Here is a 23,007-nt window from a genome sequence, read left to right as displayed (position 1 = left end):
CTCGAGGATACAGACAATAACTCTTTTGAAATTAACTGTAGTAATTTCTTACTAGTTATGTCTCCAGAGGAAAGGAAAAACAAAACAAAACAAAACTGGCACTAAATAAAAAGCTTAAGAGTTCACTTGTGAAGAGTACCAGGTATTCTATGTAAGTATTGAGCTGCTAAATTGTATACCTGAAATTATTATTACACTGTATGTCAATTAACAGGAGTCTGAATAAAAACTTTTCAAAATAGGGTTATATGGGTGGCTTAGTCAGTTAAGTGGCTTCATTTGGCTCAGGTCCTGATCCTGTGGTAGGATTGAGTACCACATCAGGCTCCCAACTCAGCGGGGACTCTTCTCCCTCTTCCTCTGCCTTTCCCCCTGCTTGTGCTCTTTATCTCAAATGAATAAATAAAATCTTAAAAAAAAAAACATTTCAAAATAGAAAAAAAATTCTGCACAACAAAGGAAACACACAACAAAACTAAAAAGCAACCTACAGAATAGAAGATATTTTCCAATAACATATATGATAAAAGACTAATATCCAAAATATATAAAGAACTTAAAAAACTCAATACTCCCAAAAAAACCACAAATAATCCAATTAAAAATCAGCAGAAGCCTTGAGCAGATATTTCCCCAAAGACATTCAGATAGTCAATAGACACATGAAAATATTTTGAATGGGCTTATTTTTCACTCCCTACACTTGTCCAGTGATCTATATGTCTGTTTTATGTTAATATTAAGTTTTGAAATCTAGAGATTAGCAAGATAGTTTGAAATCATAAAGACAACTCCAGTTTTGCTCTTCTTTCTCAAGATTACTTTGGATATGTGATGTCTTTTCCAGTTCAACACATATTTTAAGATTATTCTTATTTATTTATTGTATTTTTAACTATACTGAAATTTAAAACTTAAAAATTTAAAAAAAAAGAATAATTAGTTATATGTAAGAGATTCATTGTTAGTACGTATTTCTTTATTTCTGTGAAAAATGGCATTGGATTTGATAACAATGGCATTGAATCTATAGATTATTTTCAGAAATATGGATATTTTAACATTACTTTCTCAAGTCCATGAGCACAGATTAGTTTTCCATTTCTTGTATCTTCTTTAATTTCTTTTTTGAATGCCTTATACTTTTTTAAATTAAATTATTTATTTTCAGAAAAACAGTATTCATTATTTTTCACCACACCCAGTGCTCCATGCAATCTGTGCCCTCCATAATACCCACCACCTGGTACCCCAACCTCCCACCACCCCGCCACTTCAACCCCTCAGATTCTTTTTCAGAATCCATAGTCTTTTTATGATATAAACCATTTAACGTCTTGTTTAAATTTATTCTTGGAAATGCGTTCTTTCTGATACATGCATAAAGTGGATGGTTTTCCTAATTTCTCTGATAATTTGTTGTTGTATAGAAAAACAAATGCAATAAATAAATAAATAATTTTATATTAATTTCCTATCTTGCAAAATTTACTCTATTAATTAGTTTTAAAGATTTGTTTTTTGTTAAGTCCTTAGTGTTCTCTATATTTCTGTATATAATGACATACCTTCTGTAAATAACAACAGTTTTACTTTTTTTCTTTCTAATATGGTTGGCTTTTATTTATGTTTCTTGCCAAATTTTTGTGGCTAGGTCTTATAATACTCTTTAAACAAGAGTAATAATTATCAATATGGATGGGTTTGGGAGAGATTATGCTAAGCAAATTAAGTCAAGCAGAGAAAGTCAATTAACATATGGTTTCACTTACTTGTGGAGCATAAGGAATAACACAGAGGACATGGGGAGATGGAGAGGAGAAGTGAGTTGGGGGAAACTGGAGGGAGAGACAAACCATGAGAGACTGTGGACTCTGAGGAAAAAAAACTGAAGTTTATGGAGAGGAGAGTGGGGGGTTGGGTGAGTTTGATGGTGGGTGTTATGGAGGGCACATATTGCACGGAGCACTTGGTGTGGTGCATAAATAATGAATTCTGGAACACTGAAAAGAAATAAAATAAAAAAAAATAAAGGTGTTATAAGTGTGCATCTTTGTCTTGTTTCTGATCTTTTAAGATTTATCCAATTACATTTGAGAGAGAAAGTAGGGGGGATGGCAGAGGAATAGAGACTTCAAGCAGACTCTCCAGTGAGTTCAGGAGTCCAAAGCAAGAATCAATGCTACCACCCATGAAATCATAACCTGAGTCAATACCAAGAGTAGGACACCAAAATGACTGAGCCAGTCAGTGCCCTGTCTTATTTCTGATTTTAAAAGAATGGCTTTCATGACATACCTGGGGGGCTCAATGACTTGGGTGTCTTACTCTTAGTTTAGGCTCAGGCCATGACATCAGGGTCATGAGATGAACCTTGAATCAGCCTCTAAGCTCAGTGGAGTCTGCTCAATATTCTCTCTCTCCCTATGGGAAAATAAATAAATAAAACGTCAAAATACTTTTGTTTCCAATTTATTTATTTTCAGAAAAAACATTATTCATTATTTTTTCACCACACCCAGTGCTCCATGCAAGCCATGCCCTCTATAATACCCACCACCTGGTACCCCAACCTCCTACTCCCCCGCCACTTCAAACCCCTCAGACTGTTTTTCAGAGTCCATAGTCTCTCATGGTTCACCTCCCCTTCCAATTTACCCAAATTCCCTACTACTCTCTAATGCCCCTTCTCCTCCATTCTATTTGTTATGCTGCACAAATAAGTGAAACCATATGATAATTAACTCTCTCTGCTTGACTTATTTCACTCAGCATAATCTCTTCCAGTCCCGTCCACGTTGCTACAAAAGTTGGGTATTCATCCTTTCTGATGGAGGCATAAAACTCCATAGTGTATATGGACCACATCTTCCTTATCCATTCATCCGTTGAAGGGCATCTTGGTTCTTTCCATAGTTTGGCGACTGTGGCCATTGCTGCTATAAACATTGGGGTACAGATTGCCCTTCTTTTCACGACATCTGTATCTTTGGGGTAAATACCCAGGAGTGCAATTGCAGGGTCATAGGGAAGCTCTATTTTTAATTTCTTGAGGAATCTCCACACTGTTCTCCAAAGAGGCTGCACCAACTTGCATTCCCACCAACAGTGTAAGAGGGTTCCCCTTTCTCCACATCCTCTCCAACACATGTTGTTTCCTGTTTTGTTAATTTTGGCCATTCTAACTGGTGTAAGGTGATATCTCAATGTGGTTTTAATTTGAATCTCCCTGAGGGCTAATGATGATGAGCATTTTTTCATGTGTCTGATAGCCATTTGTATTTCTTGATTGGAGAAGTGTCTGTTCATATCTTCTGCCCATTTTTTGATGTGTTTGTCTGTTTCGTGTGGGTTGAGTTTGAGGAGTTCATTATAGATCCTGGATATCAACTTTTTGTCTGTACTGTCGTTTGCAAATATCTTCTCCCATTCCGTGGGTTGCCTCTTTGTTTTTTTGACTGTTTCCTTTGCTGTGCAGAAGCTTTTGATTTTGATGAATTCCCAGAAGTTTATTTTCGCTTTTGTTTCCTTTGCCTTTGGAGACGTATCTTGAAAGAAGTTGTTGTGGCTGATATCAAAGAGATTACTGCCTATGTTCTCCTCTAAGATTCTGATGGATTCCTGTCTCACGTTGAGGTCTTTTATCCATTTTGAGTTGATCTTTGTGTACGGTGTAAGAGAATGGTCGAGTTTCATTTTTCTACATATAGCTGTCCAGTTTTCCCAGCACCATTTATTGAAGAGACTGTCTTTTTTCCACTGTACATTTTTTCCTGTTTTGACAAAGATTAATTGACCATAGACTTGAGGGTCCATATCTGGGCTCTCTACTCTGTTCCACTTTTCTATGTGTCTGTTTTTATGCCAGTACCATGCTGTCTTGGTGATCACAGCTTTGTAATAAAGCTTGAAATCAGGTAAGGTGATGCCGCCAGCTTTATTTTTGTTTTTCAACATTTCCTTAGTGATTCGGGGTCTCTTCTGATTCCATACAAATTTTAGGATTATTTGCTCCAGATCTTTGAAGAATGCCAGTGGAATTTTGATCAGAATGGCATTAAAAGTATAGATTGCTCTAGGCAGTATAGACATTTTAACAATGTTTATTCTTCCTATCCAAGAGCATGGAATGGTCTTCCATCTATTTGTCTCTTCTTCAATTTCTTTCATGAGTGTTCTGTAGTTCCTCAAGTACAGATCTTTTACCTCTTTAGTTTCGTTTATTCCCAGGTATCTTATGGCTCTTGGTGCTATAGTAAATGGAATCGGTTCTCTAATTTCCCTTTCTGTATTTTCATTATTAATGTATAAGAAAGCCACTGTTTCTGCACATTGACTTTGTATCCTGCCACGTTGCTGAATTGCTGTATGAGTTCTAGTAGTTTGGGGGTGGAGTCTTTTGGGTTTTCCATATAAAGATTCATGTCATCTGTGAAGAGAGAGAGTTTGACTTCTTCATTGCCAATTTGCATACCTTTTATTTCTCTCTGTTGTCTGATTGCTGTTGCTAGGACTTCTAATACTATGTTGAACAAGAGTGGTGAAAGTGGGCATCCTTGTCTTGTTCCTGATCTCAATGGGAAGGCTGCAAGGTTTTTCCCATTGAGGATGATACCTGCTGTGGGTCTTTCATAGATAGATTTGATGAGGTTCAGGAATGTTTCCTCTATCCCTATACTTTGAAGCGTTTTAATCAGGAATGGATGTTGGATTTTGTCAAATGCGTTTTCTGCATCAATTGAGAGGACCATGTGGTTCTTCTCTCTTCTCATATTAATTTGTTGTATCACATTGATTGATTTACGAATGTTGTACCCTCCTTGTAGCCCAGGGATGAATCCCACCTGATCATGGTGGATAATCTTTTTGATGTGCTGTTGGATCCTGTTGGCTAGGATCTTGTTGAGAATCTTAGCATCCATATTCATCAGTGATATTGGTCTGAAATTCTCCTTTTTGGTACGGTCTTTGCCTGGTTTGGGGATCAGGGTAATGCTGGCTTCATAGAAAGAGTCTGGAAGTTTTCCTTCTGCTTCAATTTTTTGAAACAGCTTCGGGAGAATAGGTGTTATTTCTTCTTTGAAGGTTTGGTAGAATTCCCCAGGGAATCCATCAGGTCCTGGGCTCTTTTTTTTTGGGAGGTTTTTGATCACTGCTTCAATCTCGTTATTAGATATTGGTCTATTCAGGTTGTCGATTTCTTCCTTGCTCATTGTTGGTAGTTTATATTTTTTCAGGAATGCATCCATTTCGTCTAGGTTGCTAATCTTATTGGCATATAACTGTTGATAATAACTTCTGATGATTGTTTCTATTTCCTTGGTGTTAGTTGTGATCTCTCCCTTTTCATTCATAATTTTATAAATTTGGGCTTTCTCTCTTTTCTTTTGGATTAGTGTGGCCAGTGACTTATCGATCTTACTGATTCTTTCAAAAAAGAGATTTTATTTATTTATTTGATAGACAGAGTTCCCAACTAGGCAGTGAGGCACAGAGAGTGAGAGAGAGAAAGGGAAGTAGGCTCTTGCCAAGGAGAGTTCCAAGGGCCCTGGAATCATGACCTGAGCCAAAGGCAGAGACATTAACTCACTAGCCACCAAGGTGCCCCCAAAATATTTCTTAAAAATATATACACAAAAAAGAAGAGCTTTCAATTTCACACTGTTGAGTATGATGTTAGTTGTGGGGTTGTCGTTATGGCCTTTATTATGTTGAGGCATATTCACTTTGTTAATAGCTTATTTCATAATTGAGTACTTAATTATGTCTCATATTTTTCTTCATCTATTGGGATGATCATATGATTTTTCCTTGATTTTGTTAATGTGATATATCACATTACCTTCATTTGTGGATGTTTAGCCATCCTTATTAACATATGTGTTTATTGCCATAAGCCTTCCATTTTTACCTACTTTTGCCTCACTGCATACATTTTAGTACATTATGATTCCATTTTAGTTGAACCCAGGATGTTTGTTATTTCCCTTTTGATTTACTCCTTGACTTATTTGTCATTCAGGATTCTGGTATTTTTCACAAAATTATGAATTTTAAAGTTTTATGTTTATTGTTCACTTTTAGTTTTACACTGTCATAATTCAAAAACTTATATGGTATAATTTCAGTCTTCTTAAATTTATAAGAAATTTATTGTGGCCTAACATATGATCTATCTGGTGGAATTTCATGTGTGCTTGATAAAAATATTTATTCTCCTATTGTTGGATGAAATCCTCTGATATGTTTGTAGGTCTATCAGGCTTAATATATAGTTCCAGTTCATTTTTATTGAGGAGGGGGGCAGAGGGAAAGGGAAAGAGAGAAGCTCTGCCCAATACAGAGACTGACATGGGGCTCCACTTACAACCCTGAGATCATGATCTGAATCCAAAACAAGACTTTTATGAAGAATCATGAGTTTAGTTACACAACTAATCATTTTAAATTGTGACAATATTGTATGTGGATTTGGAATGTATGATTAATTTAAAATAAGTAGGTAAAAAAGCATAGTAAGATCTAATTTATGTTGTTGTATACATCTTTTGCATTTGTATGTTATAAATACACAGGGAATTGTAGAAAAATAAATATATGAAAAATATTATATTTTCCCTAAGAGATAGAAAACAGCAGTGGAAATGAAAAAAGAAATATAGCTTTCTTCATTATCTTATATCTTAACTACTTTATACAGTGTAAGGAATGGTATCCTGCTTATGATAAATATTTTTATAAAATCAAAATAAGTAGGCACGTGATCACTGGATGTTATATGCAAAAAGAGGTTATATGCAACTGATGAATCATTGAACCCAACATCAGAAACCAATGATATACCATATGTTGGCTAATTTAATTTAAATTAAAAAAAATAAGAAAGTAAATTAAAAAAAAATCAAAGTAAGTAGAAAAATTTAAAAAACACAGCTAGTCACTTTTTTCAGATATAAGTTTATAAATTAAATCAATTCAGGAGGAGTCAAGATGACAGAGAGGTAGTGGGCTGAGACTACTTAAGCTAGCAGGAGATCAGCTAGATAGCTTATCTAAAGATTGCAAACACCTACAAATCCAATGACATATCAAAGAGAAGAAGAACAGCAATTCTAGAAACAGAAAATCAATCACTTTCTGAAAGGTAGGACTGGCAGAGAAATGAATCCAAAACAATGGGAAGATAGACCCCGGGAGTGGGGTCAGCTCCCAGCAAGCGGAGGAGCAATGGAGCACAAAATCAGGACTTTTAAAAGTCTGTTCTGCTGAGGGACATCATTCCAGAGGCTAAACTGGGATGAAGCCAACATGGGGTCAGTGTGGCCTCAGGTCCCGCAGGGTCACAGAAGGATCGGGGGTGTCTGAGTGTCACAGAGCTTACATGTATTAGAACAGGGAAGCTGGCTACAGAGACAGAGCTGAGGAGTGAGCTCTTAGCTTGGGGTTACCTTGAACTGGTCGCAGGCTCCATGAGCTCGGAGTGCGGCTGGAGGCCAGGGAGACAGGAGTAACTGGGCGCTGTTCTCTGAGGGTGCACTGAGGAGTGGGGCCCCAGGCTCTTGGCTCCTCTGGGCCAGAAACTGGGAGGCCGCCATTTTCATTCCCATCCTCTGGAACTCTACAGAAAGCACTCAGGGGGCAAAATCTCCCGAAAGCAAGCCGAGTGGATTACTCAGTCTGGGCCGTGGTAATGGAGGTGCAATTCTCCTGGGGGCAAAGACACTTGAGAATCACTACAACAGGCCCCTCCCCCAGAATATCAAAAAGAACTCCAGTCAGGACCAAGTTCACCTACTAAGGAGTGAAGTTTCAATACTAACGAGAGCAGGAATATTTCAGAGGAGGAGAAATCAAAGCACAGAACTCATGGCTATCTCCCAATGATTCTTTAGTATTGCAGTTAATTTAATTTTTTCTTCTTTTTCAATTCTTTTCTCTTTTTTTGCTAATTTTTTTTAACTTTTACCATTTTCTTTTTTAATGTTTTTATAGTTTATCTAATATATGTATATATTTTTTCTTTTTTACATTTTTCTTTATTTGTTTTCTTTTTTCTATTTTAATTTTTTTCTTTCTGAATCTCTTTTTACCCACTTCCTCCCCCCTCACGATTTGGGATCTCTTCTGATTTGGTTAAATCATATTTTCCTGGGGTTGTTGCCAGCCTTTTAGTATTTTACTTGCTCCTTCATATACTCTTATCTGGACAAAATGACAAGGCGGAAAAATTCACAACAAAAAAAAAAAGAACAAGAGGCAGTACTGAAGGCTAGGGACCTAATCAACACAGACATTGGTAAGATGTCAGATCTAGAGTTCAGAATGACGATTCTCAAGGTTCTAGCCAGGCTCAAAAAAGGCATGGACGATATTAGGGAAACCCTGTCAGGAGATATAAAAGCTTTTTCTGGAGAAATAAAAGAACTAAAATCTAACCAAGTTGAAATTTAAAAAGTTATTAATGAGGTGCAATTAAAAATGGAGGCTCTCACTGCTAGGATAAATGAGGCAGAAAAAAGAATTAGCAATATAGAAGACCAAATGACAGAGAATAAAGAAGCTGAGCAAAAGAGGGACAAACAGCTACTTGACCACAAGGGCAGAATTCGAGACATAAGTGACACCATAAGGCGAAACAACATTAGAATAATTGGGATTCCAGAAGAAGAAGAAAGAGAGAGGGGAGCAGAAGGTATATTGGAGAAAATTATTGGAGAGAATTTCCCCAATATGACAAAGGGAACAAACATCAAAATCCGGGTGGTGCAGAGAACCCCCCTCAAAATCAATAAGAATGGGTCCACACCCCATCACCTAATAGTAAAATTTACAAGTCTTAGTGACAAAGAGAAAATCCTGAAAGCAGGCCGGGAAAAGAAGTCTGTAACATACAATGGTAAAAATATTAGATTGGCAGCAGACTTATCCATAGAGACCTGGCAGGCTAGAAAGAGCTGGCATGATATATTCAAAACACTAAACGAGAAAAACACGCAACCAAGAATACTATATCCAGCTAGGCTATCATTGAGAATAGAAGGAGAGATAAAAAGCTTCCAGGACAAACAAAAACTGAAAGAATTTGCAAACACCAAACCAGCTCTACAGGAAATATTGAAAGTGGTCCTCTAAGCAAAGAGAGAGCCTAAAAGTAGTAGATAAGAAAGGAATAGAGACAATATACAGTAACAGTCACCTTACAGACTATACAATGCCACTAAATTCATATCTCTCAATAGTTACCCTGAATGTTAATGGGATAAATGCCCCAATCAAAAGAAACAGGGTATCAGAATGGATAACAAACAAAACCCATCTCTATGTTGCCTCCAAGAAACTCCAGATTTAAAGAAACTGAAGAAACCTCCAGATTTAAAGTGACGGGGTGGAAAACAATTTACTATGCCAATGGACATCAGAAGAAAGCAGGAGTGGCAATCCTTATATCAGATCAATTGGATTTTAAGCCAAATACTATACTAAGAGATGAGGAAGGACACTATATCATACTCAAAGAATCTGTCCAACAAGAAGATCTAACAATTTTAAATATCGGTGCCCCTAACATGGGAGCAGTGAATTATATAAACCAATTAATAACAAAATCAAAGAGGCGCGCCTGGGTGGCTGGCTCAGTGGGTTATGCCGCTGCCTTTGGCTCAGGTAATGATCTCAGGGTCCTGGGATCGAGTCCCGCATCAGGCTCTCTGCTCAGCAGGGAGCCTGCTTCCTCCTCTCTCTCTCTCTGCCTGCCTCTCTGCCTACTTGTGATCTCTCTCTGTCAAATAAATAAATAAATAAATAATAGCAAAATCAAAGAAACACATCAACAATCATACAATAATAGTAGGGGAATTTAACACTCCCCTCACTGAAATGGACAGATCACCCAGGCAAAAGATCAACAAGGAAATAAAGGCCTTAAATGACACACTCTACCAGATGGACATCACAGATATATTCAGAATATTTCATCCCAAAGCAACCGAATACACATTATTCTCTAGTGCACATGGAACATTCTCCAGAATAGATCACATCAACCACAAGAGGAAGTTTGGAAAGAAAACAAATACATGGAGACTAAACAGCATCATTCATCAAGAATGAATGGGTCAACCAGGAAATTAAAGAAGAATTGAAAAAAAATCATGGAAACAAATGATAATGAAACCACAACGGTTCAAAATCTGTGGGACACAGCAAAGGCAGTCCTGAGGGGACAATACATAGCAGTACAAGCCTTTCTCAAGAAATAAGAAAGGTCTCAAATATACAACCTAACCCTACACCTAACAGAGTTGGAGAAAGAACAAGAAAGAAACCCTAAACTCAGCAGGAGAAGAGAAACCATAAAGATCAGAGCAGAAATCAATGAAATAGAAACCAAAAAAACAATAGAACAAATCAACGAAACTAGAATCTTGTTCTTTGGAAGAATTAATAAGATTGATAAACCCCTGGCCAGACTTATCAAAAAGAAAAGAGAAAGGACCCAAATAAATAAAATCATGAATGAAAGAGGAGAGATCACAATTAACACCAAAGAAATACAGACAATTATAAGAACATACTAGGACCAATTCTACGCCAACAAATCTGACAATCTGGAAGAAATGGATGCATTCCTAGAGACATATAAACTATCACAACTGAACCAGGAAGAACTAGAAAGCCTGAACATACCGATAACCAGTAAGGAGATTGAAACAGTCATCAAAAATCTCCAAACAAACAAAAGCCCAGGGTCAGACGGCATCCCAAGGGTATTCTACCAAACATTTAAAGAAGAACTAATTCTTAATCTCCTGAAACTGTTCCAAAAAATAGAAATGGAAGGAAAACTTCAAACTCATTTTAAGAGGCCAGCATCACCTTGATCCCAAAACCAGACAAGGATCCCATCAAAAAAGAGAGCTACAGACCAATATCCTTGATGAACACAGATGCGAAAATTCTCACCAAAATACTATCCAATAGGATTCAACAGTACATTAAAAGAATTATTCACCATGACCAAGTGGGATTTATTCCAGGGCTGCAAGGTTGGTTCAACATCCGCAAATCAGTCAATGTGATACAACACATAAATAAAAGAAAGAACAAGAACCATATGATACTCTCAATAGATGCTAAAAAAGCATTTGACAAAGTATGGCATCCCTTCCTGATCAAATATCTTCAAAGTATAGGGATAGAGGGCACATACCTCAATATTATCAAAGCCATCTTTGAAAAACCCACCACAAATATCATTCTCAATGGAGAAAAACTGAAAGCTTTTATGCTAAGGTCAGGAACATGGCAGGGATGTCCATGATCACCACTGATATTCAACATAGTACTAGAAGTCCTAGCCTCAGCAATCAGACAACAAAAGGAAATTAAAGGCATCCAAATCGGCAAAGAAGAAGTCAAATCTCACTCTTCACAGATGATATGATACTATATGTGGAAAACCCAAAAGACTACACTCCAAAGCTTCTAGAACTTGTACAGGAATTCAGTAACGTGTCAGGATATAAAATCAATGCACAGAAATCAGTTGCATTTCTCTACACCAAAAATGAGACAGAAGAAAGAGAAATTAAGGAGTCAATCCCATTTACAACTGCACCCAAAACTATAAGATACCTAGGAATAAACCTAACCAATGAGGCTAAGAATCTATACTCAGAAAAGTATAAAGTACTCATAAAAGAAATTGAGGAAGACACAAAGAAATGGAAAAATGTTCCATGCTCCTGGATTGGAAGAATAAATATTGTGAAAATGTCTATGCTACCTAAAGCAATCTACACATTCAATGCAATTCCTATCAAAGTACCATTCATTTTCTTCAAAGAAATGGAACAAATAATCCTAAAATTTATATGGAACCAGAAAAGACCTTGAATAGCCAAAGGAATATTGAAAAAAAAAAAAAAGCCAAAGTTGGTGGCATCACAATTCCAGACTTCAAGCTTTATTACAAAGCTGTCATCATCAAGACAGCCTGGTACTGTCACAAAAACAGACACATAGATCAATGGAACAGAATAGAGAGCCCAGAAAAAGTCCCTCATCTCTATGTTCTACTAATCTTCGACAAAGCATGAAAGAAATTCCGATGGAAAAAGGACAGCCTCTTCAATAAATGGTGTTGGGACAATTGGACAGCCACATGCAGAAAAATGAAATTGGACCATTTCCTTGCACTACACACAAAAATAGACTCAAAATGGATGAAGTACCACAATGTGACAAAGGAATCCATCAAATTCCTTGAGAAGAACACAGGCAGCAACCTCTTTGACCTCAGCCGCAGCAACATCTTCCTAGGAACATTGCCAAAGGCAAGGGAAGCAAGGGCAAAACTGAACTATTGGGATTTCATCAAGATCAAAAGCTTTTTCACAGCGAAGGAAACAGTTAACAAAACCAAAAGACAACTGACAGAATGTCAGAAGATATTTGGAAACGACATATCAGATAAAGGGCTAGTATCCAAAATCTATAAAGAACTTAGCAAACTCGACACCCAAAGAACAAACAATCCCATCAAGAAATGGGCAGAAGACATGAACAGACATTTCTACAAAGAAGACATCTAGATGGCCAACAAACACATGAAAAAGTGCTCCTTATCACTCAGCATCAAGGAAATACAAATCAAAACCACAATGAGATATCACCTCACACCAGTCAGAATGGCTAAAATTAACAAGTCAGGAAATGACAGATGCTGGCAAGGATGTGGAGAAAGGGGAACCCTCCTACACTGTTGGTGGGAATGCAAGCTGGTGCAACCACTCTGGAAAACAGCATGGAGGTTCCTCAAAATTTTGAAAATAGACCTACCCTATGATCCAGCAATTGCTCTACTGGGTATTTACCCTAAGGACACAAACATAGTGATCCGAAGGGGCACGTGCACCCTAATGTTTATAGCGGCAATGTCTACAATAGCCAAACTATGGAAAGAACCTAGATGTCCATCAACAGATGAATGGATCAAGAAGATGTGGTATATATACACAATGGAATACTATGCAGCCATCAAAAGAAATGAAGTCTTGCCATTTGCGACGACATGGATGAAACTAGAGGTTATCATGCTTAGCGAAATAAGTCAATCAGAGAAAGACAACTATCATATGATCTCCCTGATATGAGGAAGTGGTGATGCAACATGGAGGGTTAAGGGGGTAGGAGAAGAATAAATGAAACAAGATGGGATTGGGAGGGAGACAAACCATAAGTGACTCTTAATCTCACAAAACAAACTGAGGGTTGATGGGGGGAGGGGGATTGGGAGAAGGGGATGGGGTTATGGACATTGGGGAGGGTATGTGCTTTGGTGAGTGCTGTCAAGTGTGTAAACCTGGCGATTCACAGACCTGTACCCTGGGGATAAAAATATATGTTTATAAACAATAAAAAAATAAAAATAAAATAAAATAAATCAATTCATTACCTGACAATGTAAAGTTTCACAAAAGTCTTTAAACATCTTTGTTATTAATTAGGTCTCATGGCAGGTAACCCTACTGGTTAAAAAAAACTAGATAGATAGATAGATAGATAGATATATTCTATCTAATGTGGATCTAATTCTTCATACTTCAAATTTCGTGTTGTCTGTGATGACATCATAAGATAGCATCAGAATTCAGAATTAATGCAGTTGATTTGCTCTCATTCTAATTAGTCAATTGTAAACATGCACAAAAATGCAAGATCCATTTAATAACTCTTTCAAACTGCTTTCCAGTGGAGAGAAGACTCATTCAGCATCACACTAGAAACCAGGCCAATAGCAATGTTTAAAGAGGAATCTTTATCCTGTTGGACAAAATCTCAAGCCTTTCAACTTTTCTTCTTATGTGAGAATGTGTCCTTTATTCATCTCATTTTTATTGTTAAGTTTCACAGTGTTTTAAAGAACTGAATCCTTCCTAAAATTAGGGAAATGATTTGTATTAGGTAAATGAATTTCTTGCAAACTTCTATGCATCTACTAAAAGCTTCCCCGTGTTATTCCCGCTCTCCTGACATGTTTAAGGAAGTAAATTTACTTCACCTTCTTGAATTCCACCTTCCTTTAGGAAAATAAGGTATTTTAATTTTGATTAATTTAAAAATAGGCATTTTAGTTTTGATTATTAGTTGCATAGTACATATGTAACCTTATCAAAGGAAACTAACTAAATCATAATAAATAATGTATAAATTCTTCTAGGATTTTATTGACTTTTAAAATAAAGTTCACATATTATCTTCTTAAAGGCTTCATATGAATACTAGTGATTGTATTGTAACCTTGATTATGTTGAAGTTGTATATCATTCTCATATTGGTACAGGAAAAAATACAAAGAAAATTTTTAGTTCCACCCATCTCTTCCTTCTCATTTACCTATACTAAACAGAAAAAAACTCTCCCTGTTATTCACACTGAGTCTTCAAACCGTAAGAGAGACTTTAAACTATGGAAAACAAACAAAGGGTTGCTGGAGGTGGGTGAGGAAAGAGGCTCAAAGGGTGATGAATATTAAGGAAGGCAATTGTTAGGATAAGAACTGGGCATTGTATAAAAGTGAAAAATTCTACTCCTGAAACTAATATGACACTATGTATTAACTAACTAGAATTTAAATAAAAACTTGAAACAGTAAAAAACTAATCTACCAAGAACACAATTCACATTGAACTAAAGCAAATTTCTGAGAATATCTAAACAAATTATTCTATTTTATTTGAAATTTTCCTGCTACTTTTTAACCTATTCCAGCAAAGTAAAATAAATATGTAACATAATATTTGTCTATTTTATGCATAATTTTAGGCTATCACATGAAAAAACTATTCTAATCTACTTTAATGATTATCTTAACATGTTTTTTCTACATGCATTGCAGAAATTGAATTTTGCAAGATATATTTTACCCCAAGAATAACTTTGCAATCTATGAATAACAGAACCAATGTAGAGAGTCAGATTCTGAAGATTCAAGAAAAATTTTCAAAACAAAAAATTCATCATGCCTGATAAATTAACAAATGTGACCCTAATATCAATATTTTTACTCATGGGATTCCCTGATGATCAGGTGCTACAGAAACTTTACGCTGCATTCTTCTCCTTGGTTTACCTGGCAGCACTGATGGGGGACCTCCTTATTATCACCCTCACTACCATTGACCAGCATCTCCAAACTCCCATCTACTTTTTCCTGAAAAAAATTGTCTTTGATTGATATCTGTTACATCTCTGTCACTGTCCCCAAATCCATCATAAACTCTCTGACCGACAGCCATTCCATCTCCTTCGAGGGATGTGCATCACAGGTTTTCCTTGTTGTTTCCTTTGCTGGAACAGAGTTTTCCCTCCTTCTGGTGATGTCCTAGGACAGCTATGCTGCCATCTGCTGTCCTCTGCACCATAAGACCATCATCAATAGAGGTGCCTTTATGCAGATGATAACAGCATCATGGTTCAGTGGGTTTGTCTATGGATCCATTCATGTTGCAGGCACATTGTCTGTCCATTTCTATGGGCCATAGTGCATCAATTTTTCTGTGACATTCCATCATTGCTAACACTTGCTTGTTCTGGGGAGCAAATTCTAGAATATGTGTTTATTATCATTAGTTTTTGTTTTGTTTTTGTATGTTTTACTTTCATGGTTGTTTCCTATGTTTTTATTGTGTCCACTGTCTTAAGAATTCCTTCTCCACAAGGCATATTTAAAACCTTTTCAACCTTCATGCCCCATCTAACAGTGGTAAGCATGTTCTTCTCTTCCATATATATTGCATATTTAGGTTTAAACTCAAAATCCCCATTATCACTGAACCTTTTTATGTCTGTGCTATATTCCCTGTTACCTCCAAGCCTGAATCCTGTCATTTACAGCCTGAGAAATAGAGACATGAAAGTGGCCCTTTGGAAATTTTTTGGTGAAAATGTGACACCGAGTATATAAATATTCAAGATAACAATGATTCTGATACCCATTAATTTGTATCAAACTATTGGTTTATACAATTAAGTTGATAATCACAAAAATATTTTCAAATACAATTACAGATAATTTTGCATTTTTTCTTTTCTAAAATTTTTGTTAAATTGTTAGATATCTATTGTACCTTTGGTGCTGCTATACAGGATGTTATTTTTATAGGGCTAGGTGGGCCTGAATGTCAGTTCAGTGTCTTGGCTCTTTCCAAAATAATGGAAATATTCCAATAATTACCTTCACATCAATAGGCCACTGATATAATGTAATCTTTGGTTTAATCCTCATTGGAAAAGATTTTATAATAGCTTCAATTTTACATGCTTTATTATAATTCCAGACTGTGTTTTGTTTTTGTTTTTAATTTGGTCATGCAGTAGTTATTTAAAATGAGCAATTGATTCCAAACTTGCTACTTTTTTCACTTTTTTTCTTTCTTTCTCTTTTTTCTTCTTTCTTTCAATTTATTAATTTATTTTGAGAGAGACAGGCTGTGAGTAGGGAGTGGGACAAAGGGAGAGGGCAAGGGAGGATCCATAAGCAGACTCCCTGCTGAGTGTGAAGCCTGATGGATAGCTTAATCGCATGGTTCTGAGAATAAGACCTGAGCAGAAACCAAGAGTCAGGTTTTGCACCAACTGATCTACCCCAGCAAACCATTTTTCCTTAAATTTGTTTGTATTGACAATAATATTTGAGAAGCTCATTTTAATTGATTTGTAAATTAATCTCACAATATCTGACTTACAAATATTCCAATTATAACAATTTTTAGGTTATATAGACACAGTATATTGTTAACAAATGCCATTGGCAATCACATGGTGACATTTTAAAAAGTAATGAGATAAGTTTATGAAGCAGACTATTTTTATTATGAAATCCAAACAGAAAAAAAAATTATTCTCACATATCCAGGAACAGGATAACTAAGAGAAGACACCATGCTATTTTTTTATTTGACAGAGAGAGATCACTAGCAGAGAGGCAGGCAGAGAGGGAGAGATGAGGAAGCAGGCTCCCTGCTGGGCAGAGAGCCTGATGCGGAACTTGATCCCAGGACACCTGAGATCATAACCTGAACCGAGGGCAGTGGCTTAACCCACTGAACCACCCAGTTGCCCATGAAGACACCATGCTCTATCCTTACACTTACTATTTGTGAATTTTGTTTTACAAAAGCTGATTTAAAATTTAACTAATGTGCCAAGAAACTGAATGTAAATTTTAATATGCTCTTTTAAATTTCTTTCTAAATTTATTTCTCTTTATTCTTACTTTTATCATTAAATTTATTTTTTATTCATTTAAATGTATTTCTGGTTTTCTTCTGTACATGAATATATTTGCATGGTAATCCACTTTCTCTTTTTATGATTTTATTTATTTACTTGACAGACAAATCACACGTAGGCAGAGAAGCAGGCAGAGAGAGAGGGGGAAGCATGCTTCCTGCTGAGCAGAAAGTGGGATGTGGGGCTCGATACCAAGACCTGGGATCATGACCTGGGCCAGAGGCAGAGGCTTTAATCCACTGAGCCACCCAAGCACCCTGAAATCCACTTTCTTTTAAGTGATCTTGGCTTTTATTCCATTAACTTTCCCTTCAATTTTTACCAATATCATCACATTCTTAAAATTCTTGCAGTCTGCCTTCTTTCTACCCATCTCATCTCCCTTATGTTTATTTTCCTTCTCTCTTAAAAATTCTTGTTTCCAGATTTAAAATCAATGATAGCATAATTTCTCTATCATTTGAGTGTTTATACTTATCTTTCAACTCATTAGTCCATAACCCTAATGTTCTTCTTTAATTTTCATGTTTCTTAAATGATGTGATGTTAGTTCACTCTACTCTTGGAGCAGTAACCTTAATAATGATGATGATGGAATGCCTGAATACAGGTCTAAGTGTTTCAAGTGATTTTCTCCATTATTTCCTATGTCTATGAACAGAAATCCTACAAGGTATCTAGTATTGATTTTTATATGAATAACTGGAATAAATAAATGTTAAGAAATGAATTCTAAGCCAGTTAGCCAATAATTAACACTATAACTATTGAATCTTAACAAGGATGCTATTCTGTATTAACTAAAGACATATATGGATATTAGTTTCACACCATGGAAAAGTTTTTGCAAGTTTTTTGAAATTTACATATAAATGTGAAACTATCATCTCATCCCTGTAATAAGTATCTAACTGTTCACTTCTGTTGTCTTCTTGTATAAAATATTGTTCTTCATTGACTAATGAAAGGAAAAGGAAGACTGTGGTTAATACACATATTTAAATACTATTTAGAGATAAAATTAAGTAAGTACTAGTATATGCAAAAATTTAGGCACAGAAATAGAACTAGCCTATGATCCAGGAATTGCACTGCACGGTAATAAATAATAGAATGCATAAACACTAATTAAAAGGGATACATGGACCCTGATGTTTATAACCATTCTATGAACAACAGTCAAATTATGGAAACATTTGTGTTTCCACAAGTGTCCATTGGCTGATAAATGGATAAAGAAGATGTGAGATACATATATGTATATATAAAATAAGGAAAATTATTATTTTCATTGTTTTAATATTTTATTTATTGTTTTGACAAAGAGAGGGAGAAAGCAAGAGATGGAACACAAGCAGGGAAAGTGGGAGAGGGAGTAACACACTCCCTGTGGAGTAGGAAGCCCAATGTGGGGCTCGACTCCAGGACCCTGGGATCCTGACCTGAGCTGAAGGCAGACATTTAAGGAATGAGCCACCAAGATGCCCCCAAAATCTTGTTATTTTCCAATATGTGAATGGATGTAGAGAGTACATGCTAAGTGGAAAAAAAAAAAACAGTCATAGAAAGACAAATACCATATGACTTCACTCATGCGTGCAGTTAAGAATCAAAACACGTTGAGGTCTTTTATCCATTTTGAGTTGATCTTTGTGTACGGTGTAAGAGAATGGTCGAGTTTCATTCTTCTACATATAGCTGTCCAGTTTTCCCAGCACCATTTATTGAAGAGACTGTCTTTTTTCCACTGTATATTTTTTCCTGTTTCGTCAAAGATTAATTGACCATAGAGTTGAGGGTCCATATCAGGGCTCTCTACTCTGTTCCACTGGTCTATGTGTCTGTTTTTATGCCAGTACCATGCTGTCTTGGTGATCACAGCTTTGTAATAAAGCTTGAAATCAGGTAAGGTGATGCCGCCAGCTTTATTTTTGTTTTTCAGCATTTCCTTAGCGATTCGGGGTCTCTTCTGATTCCATACAAATTTTAGGATTATTTGCTCCAGCTCTTTGAAGAATGCCGGTGAAATTTTGATCGGAATGGCATTAAAAGTATAGATTGCTCTAGGCAGTATAGACATTTTAACAATGTTTATTCTTCCGATCCAAGAGCATGGAATGGTCTTCCATCTTTTTGTGTCTTCTTCAATTTCTTTCATGAGTGTTCTATAGTTCCTCAAGTATAGATCCTTTACCTCTTTAGTTAGGTTTATTCCCAGATATCTTATGGTTCTTGGTGCTATAAAAGACCTCAACGTGAGACAGGAATCTATCAGAATCTTAGAGGAGAACATAGGCAGTAATCTCTTTGATATCAGCCACAGCAACTTCTTTCAAGATACGTCTCCAAAGGCAAAGGAAACAAAAGTGAAAATAAACTTCTGGGACTTCATCAAAATCAAAAGCTTCTGCACAGCAAAGGAAACAGTCAACAAAACAAAGAGGCAACCCACGGAATGGGAGAAGATATTTGCAAATGACAGTACAGACAAAAGGTTGATATCCAGGATCTATAATGAACTCCTCATACTCAACCCACGCGAAACAGACAAACACATCAAAAAATGGGCAGAAGATATGAACAGACACTTCTCCAATCAAGACATCCAAATGGCTATCAGACACATGAAAAAATGCTCATCATCATTAGCCCTCAGGGAGATTCAAATTAAAACCACATTGAGATATCACCTTACACCAGTTAGAATGGCCAAAATTAACAAAACAGGAAACAACATGTATTGGAGAGGTTGTGGAGAAAGGGGAACCCTCTTACACTGTTGGTGGGAATGCAAGTTGGTGCAGCCTCTTTGGAGAACAGTGTGGAGATTCCTCAAGAAATTAAAAATAGAGCTTCCCTATGACCCTGCAATTGCACTCCTGGGTATTTACCCCAAAGATACAGATGTCGTGAAAAGAAGGGCCATCTGTACCCCAATGTTTATAGCAGCAATGGCCACAGTCGCCAAACTATGGAAAGAACCAAGATGCCCTTCAACGGATGAATGGATAAGGAAGATGTGGTCCATATACACTATGGAGTATTATGCCTCCATCAGAAAGGACGAATATCCAACTTTTGTAGCAACATGGATGGGACTGGAAGAGATTATGCGGAGTGAAATCAGTCAAGCAGAGAGAGTCAATTATCATATGGTTTCACTCATTTGTGGAGCATAACCAATAGCATGGAGGACAAGGGGCGTTAGAGAGGAGTAGGGAATTTGGGTAAATTGGAAGGGGAGGTGAACCATGAGAGACTGTGGACTCTGAAAAACAGTCTGAGGGGTTTGAAGTGGTGGGGGGTGGGAGGTTGGGGTACCAGGTGGAGGGTATTATAGAGGGCACAGCTTGCATGGAGCACTGGGTGTGGTGAAAAAATAATGAATACTGTTTTTCTGAAAATAAATAAATTGGGGGAAAAAAAGAATCAAAACAAATCAGCAAATGGAGAAAAAAGAGAGAGAGAGAGAAAGAGAGAGGCAAGTCACAAAACAGTCTCTTAACTACAGAGAGAAAACTGAGGGTTACCAGAGGAGATATGATGGGTATTAAGCAGACACATGTTCTTATGAGCACTACATGTTATATGGATGTGTTGAATCACTTTATTGTACACCTGAGACTAGTATTACAGTGTATGTTAGCTAACTGAAATTTTAACAGAATTTTAAAATATACATGCCCCTGTATGTTTATTGCAGGATAATTTTCAATGGCAAAGCTGTAGACACAGCCCAAATATTCATTAATAAATGGTAAAAATGTAGTATATGCACATAATGAAATATTCGTATCCATAGAATTTGAATGTGATGTTGGGTCTCTGTTTCTCCTCATTTGACAGACAGCCACATCTTCTCATGCAGTGCCAGTTATGTCCCTGAGACACAATTGTGAAAGTCAGTGTGAACAGATTTGGCTGTATTTTGCACCTGGTCACCAGGTATGCTTTTAATTATGGTAAAGTGGATATTGTTGCCATCAGTGACCTTTTCATTGACCTCAACTATGTGGTCTACATATTCCAGTATGATTCTACCCATGGGAAATTCCACGGCACTGTCAAGGCTGAGATCAGGAAACTTTTCTTCAATGGAAAGTCCATCCCCATCTTCCAGAAGTGAGATCCCACCAGCATTAAATAGGGTGATGCTGGTGCTGAGTATGTTGTGGAGTTTACTGGGCTCTTCACCACCATGGAGAATTCTGGGGCTAACTTGAAGGGAAGGGCCAAGAGGGTCATCATCTATGCTGATGCCCACATGTTCATGATAGGTGTGAACCATAAGTATGACAACTCACTCAAGATTGTCAGTATTGTCTCCTGCACCACCAACCACTTGTATCCTCTGGCCAAGGACATCTATAACAACTTTGGCATTGTGGAGGAACTCATGACCACTGTCCATGCCATCAATGTCACCCAGAAGACCATGGATGGCCCCTCTGGGAAGCTGTGGCATGATGGCTGAGGGGCTTCCCAGAACATCATCCCTGCTTCCACTGACATGGCCAAGGCTGTAGGGAAGTTCATTCCTGATCAGAATGGGAAGCTCACTGATATGGCCCAAAATGTCCTTCTTGGATCTGACCTGCCACCTGGAGAAAGCTGTCAAATATGATGGCATCAAGAAGGTCGTGAAGGGACGCCTGGGTGGCTCAGTTGGTTGAGCGGCTGCCTTCTGCTCAGGTCATGATCCCAGCGTCCTGGGATCGAGTCCCACATCGGGCTCCTTGCTCAGCAGGAAGCCTGCTTCTCCCTCTGCCTCTGCCTGCCATTCTGTCTGCCTGTGCTCGCTCTCCCTCTCTCTCTCTCTGATAAATAAATAAAATCTTAAAAAAAAAAGAAGGTCGTGAAGCAGAAATTAGAAGGCCCCCTCAAGGGAATCCTTGGGTACACTGAAGATCAGGTTGTTTCCTATGACTTTCATAGTGACACCCACTCTTCCACCTTTGATGCCAGGGCTGGCTTTGCTCTCAATGATCACATTGTAAAGCCCATTTTCTGGTATGACAATAAATTGACTACAGCAGCTGGGTGGTAGACCTTATGGTCTACGTGTCCTCCAAGGAGTAAGAGTCCCCTGGACTACTAGCCCCAGTTACAGCAAGAGGAAAAGAGAGGCCCTCAACTTCAGGGGAGTCCCTGCCATAACTTAACCCCTGAAAACAGAGAATCTCCCAACCTTCACCAGTTCCATCCCAAACCACCTGAAGAAGTGGAGGGTCTTGGAGAGCCCTACCATGTAGTGTACCATCAATAAAGTATACTGTACCCAGGCCAAAAAAAAAAAATAGTGATCGTGCCATTTGTTCAACATCAGTGAACCTAGAGTGTAAGATGCTAAGCGAAATAAATTAAAGACAAATACCATACAAATTCACATATATGTGCAATCCAAAAGAAATCACTTAAATAACCAAGCAAAAAGAAGAATCAGACCTTTATGTATGAGAACAAAGTGGTTTCCAGAGAGGAGACTGGTGGGGGGATGGGAAAAAAGTTGGTGAAGAGGATTAGGAGATACAGACTTCTTGTTAAAGAATAAGTGAATCATGGAGGCAAAATGCACAGCATAGATCCTGTAATCAGTGGTATCATAATCATGTTGTATGCTGATAATGATAGCTACACTTGTGGGGAGCAATGCATAATGTATAGACATGTCAAGTGTTGGTCCACAAAGATACAAGATGAACTTTACTAATG

The 23,007-nt window shown here is 37.2% G+C and overlaps 1 pseudogene; it reads left to right on the top strand.

The window, feature by feature from the left end:
- LOC122913157 overlaps positions 1-22,374 on the top strand; it is a 28,032-nt pseudogene extending 5,658 nt beyond the window's left edge.
- Positions 22,375-23,007: the final 633 nt, after the last annotated feature.

This window comes from Neovison vison, chromosome 1 (genome assembly GCF_020171115.1).
Source record: "Neovison vison isolate M4711 chromosome 1, ASM_NN_V1, whole genome shotgun sequence".
NCBI lineage: Eukaryota > Metazoa > Chordata > Mammalia > Carnivora > Mustelidae > Neogale > Neogale vison.
This window is presented reverse-complemented; position numbering and strand designations above follow the sequence as displayed.